The sequence below is a fragment of the Lucilia sericata genome, unplaced genomic scaffold, assembly GCF_015586225.1.
Source record: "Lucilia sericata isolate MDLA Ls3-8-SP2 unplaced genomic scaffold, ASM1558622v1 Contig000151F_arrow, whole genome shotgun sequence".
In the NCBI taxonomy this organism is placed as follows: Eukaryota; Metazoa; Arthropoda; class Insecta; order Diptera; family Calliphoridae; genus Lucilia; species Lucilia sericata.
Window position 1 is genome coordinate 14,737 of NW_023994182.1, and position 6,972 is coordinate 21,708.

Below are 6,972 nucleotides of genomic sequence, written 5' to 3' on the forward strand. Positions count from 1 at the left end.
TTAATTGAAACGTGTTTGCTGGGTGTATGAATTTATTAAATTTTGTATTGAATACTAAAATTTGTTTCACGTTTTTTTACACAATATTTTTTTTGTTTATAAATTTTTTAACGATTTGTTTTGATTTTAATATTTCAAAGATAAAATCTTTTAAAATTTATCATGAATTTTTTTTTTTTTTTTGTAGAAATTTCAAAGAAAGTTTTTGAAATTTTTTAAAATTTTTTTAGTTAAATTGTTTTATTATTTTTAGTTAAATCGTAGTTTTATTGAGTCGAAAATTACTTTGAAGGTTTTGTTTTATTTTTTTATACTTTTTAGAAATTATTGAATGTTTTTTATTAAAAAAAACTTCTGTAATATTTAATTATTTTAATTTTTTTTTAATAATTTTCAAATTTTTATATTTTTTTTCAAAATTTTCAATTTCTTTTAATAAATTTTTATTATATTTTCTCGTTTTATTTATAAAAAAATTGCCAATCTTCGTTATTTATACTGAAATATTCAAATTCTTGTTAATAAATTTGAAAAACAGTAATTTAAAATTTTTCAAAATTTCAGTTTTTTAAAAATTTTTATTGTTTTTTATTATATTAAATAAAGATTTTTTGTAAAAATGTTTTTATTAATATTTTTAATATTATTTAAAAAAAAATTTAATATAAAATTTTTTATGAAAGTTTTAAATTTTTTTATAATTTTGAAATTTTTTCAAATTTTAAATTTAAGTTTTTTTCAAAATTATTTTAGTACTTTATTTTATTTTATTTTATTTGAATATTACAAATTTTGAAACTTTTTTTTAATTTTGAAATTTTTTTAAATTTTATTAAATTTTGTTTTAATAATTTTATTTAGCAATTTTTACTAATTTTATTTTATTTTGAAAATTTTGAATTTCTTTAAAATATTAAAATTTTTTAAAAATTTAAATTTAAGTTTTTTTTTATTTTTTTCAAAATTATTTTATTTTTTTTTCATTTAATTTTAATTAAAAAAATGTTCGTTTAGCAATTTTTATGAATTTAATTTAATTTTTAAAATTTTGAATTTTTCTATAATTTTGAATTATTTTAAAATTTAAAAATTTAAGTTTTTATTTGATAAATTCGAAATTTTTTTCAAATTATTTTATTATTTTCGTTTAATTTTATTTTAAAAATGTTTATGTAATATTTTGAAATTTTTAAACATTTTAATTTTAAGTTTTTATTTAAAAAATATTGAATTTTTTCAAAATTATTTTATTGTTTTTGTTTAATTTTTAGTTTTTGTTTAATGGTTTTTTGAAAATTTTGAAATTTTTTAAAATTTAAAAATTTGAAATTTTTTAAATTTTTGAAAAATTTTTATTTTTTTCAAAATTATTTGATTATTTTTGTTTATTTTTATTTTAACAGTTTTTGTGTGACAATATTTTACATATTTAATTTTTTTAAAATTAAATTTTGAATTTTTTAAAAGTTTTTAAATTTTTTGAAAGTTTTGAAATTTTTTGAAAATTTTGAAACTTTTTAAATTTGAAGTTTTTATTTATAAAATGTTATTATTTAAATGATTTTAATAATTTTTTAATTTAATAATTTTCGTTTAACAATTTTTTAGAAATTTCAAATTGTTTTTAAAATTTTGAAATTTTTTGAGATTTAAGTTTTTATTTTATTTATATTTTGAGTTTTTCAAAATTATTTGATTATTTCTGTTTATTTTTATTTTAATAAATTTTGTGTGACAAGTTTTTTACAAAATTTAATTTCTTAAATATAAAATTTTTAAAATTTTTTAAATTTTGAAATTTTTTATAAATTTGAAAATTTTTGGTAAATTTTTAATTTTTTTAAAATTTTAAATTTGAAGTTTTTTATTTATAAAATTTTATTTTTTTAAAGATTTTAATAATTTTAAACAAAATTTTTAGAAATTTCAAATAGTTTTCAAAGTTTTTATTTGATTTTATTTTGAGTTTTTCAAAATTATTTGATTAATATTCAATTAAATTTTATTTTAATAATTTTATTGTAGAAAGTTTTTTAAAATTTAATGTGTTAAAAATTAAATTTTGAATTTTTTTTTTCAATTTAAATTTTAGTTTTTTAAAAAATGTAGTTTTTTAAATGATTTTAAAGTTTAATAATTTTCCTTTAACAATTTTTATTTTAGAAATTTCAAATTGTTTTTAAAATTTTCAAATTTTTTAAAATTTTAAAAAATTTTAAAATTTTAAAAATTTAAAAATTTTTAAAAACTTTCAAATTTTTCTAACTTTGTTTTTGTCACATTTTTTCTTATAAGATTTTTTTAAAAATTAAATTTAAAAAAATTGTTGTTTTAGTTTCAATACTTTTTTTTACAAAAATTAAAAATATTTTTTAAATTTTTATTGTTTTAGTTTCAATACTTTTTTTTACAAAAATTCAATATTTTTTTTAAATTTTTGTTTCCTATTTAAGTTTGTTTACAATTTCAATACTTTTTTATTCAATATTTTAAAAAAATTCAATATTTTTGAAATTTTTGCTGCCAGTATTTGTTTGGTTTCAATTTCAATACTTTTTTTGTAAAAAAATCAATATTTTTTTTTAATTTTTGTTTCAATTTCAATACTTTTTTTATAATAATCGAATAATTTTATTTGCTGCTAGTATTTGTTTGGTTTCAATTTCAATACTTTTTGTAAAAAAAATCAATATGTTTTTTTAATTTTTGTTTCAATTTCAATACTTTTTTATAAAAATCCAATAATTTTGGTTTATTTCTGTTGTAAACTTTTGTTTTCGTTTTATAATTTAAAAAAAATTTCAAATTTTATTGCAAATTTTCTCTGCTGTTTTTTATTAAAGTTCAATACTGGTTTGTAGAAATTAAATATTTTCTTTAAAAAGCCAAATAATTACAATATTTTTGTTTAAGTTTTCGTTTAAAATTCAAAATTTGAATGCCACACACACACGGTTTTCGTTAAATTTTTTCGTTTAAAATTTTTTTCAAAAACTTTTTAAAATTAAAGAAAATTCTATTCGTTTACATAAAGTTTAAAATGTTTTTTTTGTATTTTTCTGTTTTCAGAAAACAAATGAAAATGATGATTAAAATCTAAAACTTAAACAAGCGCGTGCACACAAGTTAAGCCGAACACGTCTAAATGGAGACTAATTGTTGTTGCTATCAGAGACAGAGGAGTTTGTTCGTAGAAAAGAAACTCACCATGATCCAAAACAAACAAACAAACAAACAAACAGTCGAAATATTCAAGTGGGAGCTACAACAACAACAACTACAATAAATATTAAAATTTTCAATGCAAAAAAACAAGTCAGTAGGAAGGGAAACTACAGCAAAAATTTGAGAAAATTTAAAACAAAAAATTCACCTCTGTTTAAGCCGGTCATTAAAACAAATCAAGTTGTAGTTAGTAAGTAACAAGCAGCAACAGCAGCAGCATGTGCAACAAAGGCAGCAAGCAAGCAGCTTTACAGCAAAAGTAGAAAAATTTGAGAATGAATTTTTTTGGTTTTTGAAAAAAAAATCAGCAACAGCAGCAGCAGCAAACTTAACAACAGCTTTATATGTATATTTTTTATACTTACCACCAACAGCAACAATGATCTTTGAAAGTAAGCAAACAACAACAACTACAACGACGAAGAAAAAATCAACCAGCCACTAGCAAACAGGCGAAACCTGATCGCCCAAACATTCTTGAGATTTTTTGTGTCTGCCTGTTTTTAAAAAAAAAACTACAACAACAACAACTCATTATTATTTAAATTATTTCCACTATATAAACTACTTATTCACCTCCTCATTATTCTGATAATAAACTTTAAAAAAACACTTTTTTTCTTATATTTTAAACTAATTTTTCTAAAATTTAATTTAAATTTGTTCACAATTTGTTGTTAAAACACCCACCCTTTTGTTATTGCCAATATTTGAAAGCTTTTTTTAAAAGTTTATTTTCTACAGCGTGTGTTTGTTGCTAATAAACACTATTAACAGGTGTTCAAAAGCTTTTCACCTCAGCTTAACTAAACACCTACAACAAGTGTTTTGTTGTTTCTTTCATTATTGGCTTAAAGCAAACACAAACAAACATTTTTGTTTATGGTCATAACAACAAATGTTTTTTTGTAAAGGTATTGGTAAGTGGTGTGCATATATGCAGTGAGTACATATGTATGTGAAAAGGTGAAAAAGAGACCCTATAGAAACTTAGCTCATGTTAAAAAGCTTAGTTTAAACATAATCGTACTTCTATTTTGGTTCCTACTGATCTCGTTAGAAAGAGAAAGCTTCTCTAAGGTCTAGGTCAGGCAGCCGCCTGAGGCAAAGTTTATTTGGGTCCAGTTATGACCCATTGTGTTACCATATGTTACCATTAACACGTTAACAATTGTCCTAAGGAAGTGGGTTAATTATTTCAGCCTTTAGGTCATGATGGGATTAGTTAGTTAGTTAGTTAGTTAGTTAGTTAGTTAGTTAGTTAGTTAGTTAGTTAGTTAGTTAGTTAGTTAGTTAGTTAGTTAGTTAGTAGTTAGTTAGTTAGTTAGTTAGTAGTTAGTTAGTTAGTTAGTTAGTTAGTTAGTTAGTTAGTTAGTTAGTTAGTTAGTTAGTTAGTTAGTTAGTTAGTTAGTTAGTTAGTTAGTTAGTTAGTTAGTTAGTTAGTTAGTTAGTTAGTTAGTTAGTTAGTTAGTTAGTTAGTTAGTTAGTTAGTTAGTTAGTTAGTTAGTTAGTTAGTAGTTAGTTAGTAGTTAGTTAGTTAGTTAGTTAGTTAGTTAGTTAGTTAGTAGTTAGTTAGTAGTTAGTTAGTTAGTTAGTTAGTTAGTAGTTAGTTAGTTAGTTAGTTAGTTAGTTAGTTAGTTAGTTAGTTAGTTAGTTAGTTAGTTAGTTAGTTAGTTAGTTAGTTAGTTAGTAGTTAGTTAGTTAGTTAGTAGTTAGTTAGTTAGTTAGTTAGTTAGTTAGTTAGTAGTTAGTTAGTTAGTTAGTTAGTTAGTTAGTTAGTTAGTTAGTTAGTAGTTAGTTAGTTAGTTAGTAGTTAGTTAGTTAGTTAGTTAGTTAGTAGTTAGTTAGTAGTTAGTTAGTTAGTTAGTTAGTTAGTTAGTTAGTTAGTTAGTTAGTTAGTTAGTTAGTTAGTTAGTTAGTTAGTTAGTTAGTTAGTTAGTTAGCTTGAAAGGAGGATATATATATACATCAAATCCGAAGAAATACACCTAGACCTATATCGGGCCTGTTGTGCGCTCCTTAACCAGTGCCTCAGGTGGGAATCGAACCCACCACCTCCGGTCTACCAGACTAGAACACTAACCACTAACCTACCGGAGGTCACACTGTTTGCCATAAAATGAGCTGCAAACTGGCTTCAAATATATACCGATAGCCAGGCAGTCCTTAAGGTTCTAAGTGGTGCCTATACAACATCAAACTTAGTCCTAGAATGCCGGCCATCCCTTAATGAGATGGCGAAACATTCCACATTAGGACTGTACTGGATTCCAGGACATCAACAAATTTCTGGTAATACTACTGCGGACTCTCTTGCCAAATTAGGTTCCTCACTTGGAAGAGAGCACCGACCCTTTCGTCGGTATAGCGCTTTCAACCTGCAAACGCTCTATACGTGAAAAACTATATGAGCTTAAGCAATGTAGATGGTCGACTGAGGCCACCTGTATACAGGCAAGGATCATGTGGCCATCATTCAACCCCCAAAGATCCCAAGAGAGTTCTTGTCAGAGAGTAAATCTAACTTCTCCATATTATTAAATCCCCAAACACCATCCACCTTCAGTTCGGGCAGTACTGTCATATCCATCTTCATAAAGGCACTGGAATCAACTGAAGAGATTTCAATTCCAAAACTCCATCCACGTTCAGGTCGGGCAGTATCTGTCATATCCATCTTCTTATAGACTCTGGATACACTTAAGAAGACAGGTGTCAATCGCAAAATACCATAAACGATCAAGTCGGGCAGTACATGTCTATCACGCTCAACAATTTTGGCATGTGTGTAGATCAGTAAGTGTCACGTCTCCATCCAAAGTACTTTTTATCTCTTCGACGTCCGCAAAGTCCCGTGATACGACAGTAAGGGTCTCGTCTCCATCCAAAGTACTGTTTATCTCCTCCACGACTTCGACGTCTACAAATTCCCTACTTGAATCCGTAATGTCTCATCCTCCATTTGGATGGAACTTACTAAGGTTTTTCAAAAAGTAAAGGTCACGTCTCCATCCAAAGAACTGTTTATATCATTCACGACTTCGACGTCTGCAAAGTTCCTTATTGAATCCGTTTTGTCTTTTCCCCCATTTGGATGGACCTTACTATGTTTTTTCAAAAAAGGGTCCAGATGTACTTTACGTAAGTACCCGCCATATTGAACTATAAAGGTCACGTCTCCAACCTAAGCACTGTTTATCTTTATTCACGACTTCGATTCGATGACTTCGTTTTTACACCACCCCCTTGTGATTTGCAAAGTACACTCAGGTGGAACACTTATCGTAATAGCTCCGCCATAGAATGTCCAGCAATATTCAGACCATATCAGAACCCTTCCTCTACAATACACACTACTAAGATGACCCGTTCTGATTCGGCAACGGCACCGAAAGACATACATATTTGATAAACTGAAGTACGTTCTCCATTAATAAGCCAAGACTTGCATAATTAGAGACATGGGACGGTCCCGAAATATATGCATCCAATACTTATGATATAAGCACATTCCCAACATATACTCCCACAATCATTCCCCTGTCGGCAACAGCACCGGAACTTATCTTGAAGACAAAATTTCATCAATGTTTCAACCAACATTCTCTTCTGCAATCTTCAGTCCCTAGAGCGAGACCAAGCAGGATACCATATCCTGCAAGCAACTGGTTCCATAAAACCAGTTAACCCTGCGGGTTAGGTTAATTGATTTGATCGCGAGTCAAAGTTATAGTCTCGACAGACTGC

General features: G+C 25.3%; 1 long non-coding RNA gene across 1 annotated transcript; it reads right to left on the reverse strand.

Moving 5' to 3' along the window:
- Positions 1–311: 311 nt before the first annotated feature.
- LOC119601220 lies at positions 312–3,144 on the reverse strand. The gene is made up of 2 exons (XR_005231200.1): positions 2,898–3,144; positions 312–354 (listed from the first exon to the last, which is right to left on the reverse strand). It is a non-coding gene; the product is annotated as an uncharacterized LOC119601220 (long non-coding RNA).
- Between the last annotated feature and the right edge of the window lie 3,828 nt (positions 3,145–6,972).